A 635-nucleotide genomic window follows, 5' to 3' on the forward strand; every position below is an offset into this window, starting at 1 on the left:
GCCTCCCAAAGTGCTGGGATTACAGGTGTGAGCCACTGTTCCCCGCTCCATTTTTTTAAATAGTGAATATATATTATTTTTACAATCAGAACAAAAAGTTATAAAACAATTTAGGTTTTTTCAGTGACTTAAAGTTCAACAGGTCAACAGGAAAATGGGGAAGTCCCTTCCCCCACCACCCAAAAAAGAGCTAATGATGGCTGAGAGTGGTGGCTCACAGCTGTAATCCCAAAACTCTCGGAAGCCAAGGCAGGAGGATCGCTTGAGCCCAGGAGTTAGAGGCAAGCCTGGGCAACATAGGGAGCTCCCGTCTCTACAAAAAAAAAAATTACAATTAGGCGGGGTGTGGTGGCTCATGCCTGTAATCCCAGCACTTTGGGAGGCTGAGGCGGGTGGATCTCCTGAGGTCAGGAGTTCCAGACCAGCCTGGCCAACATGGCAAAACCCTGTCTCTACGAAAAATACAGAAATCTGCCGAGCATGGTGGCGCACTCCTGTAATCCCAGCTACTCAGGAGGCTGAGGCAGGAGAATCACTTGAACCTGGAGACAGAGGTTGCAGTGAGCTGAGATCGAGCCACTGCACTCTAGTCAGGGTGACAGAGCAAGACTCTGTCTCCAAAAAAAAAAAAAAAA

The sequence above is a fragment of the Mandrillus leucophaeus genome, unplaced genomic scaffold (genome assembly GCF_000951045.1).
Source record: "Mandrillus leucophaeus isolate KB7577 unplaced genomic scaffold, Mleu.le_1.0 Scaffold718, whole genome shotgun sequence".
NCBI classification, from domain to species: Eukaryota; Metazoa; Chordata; class Mammalia; order Primates; family Cercopithecidae; genus Mandrillus; species Mandrillus leucophaeus.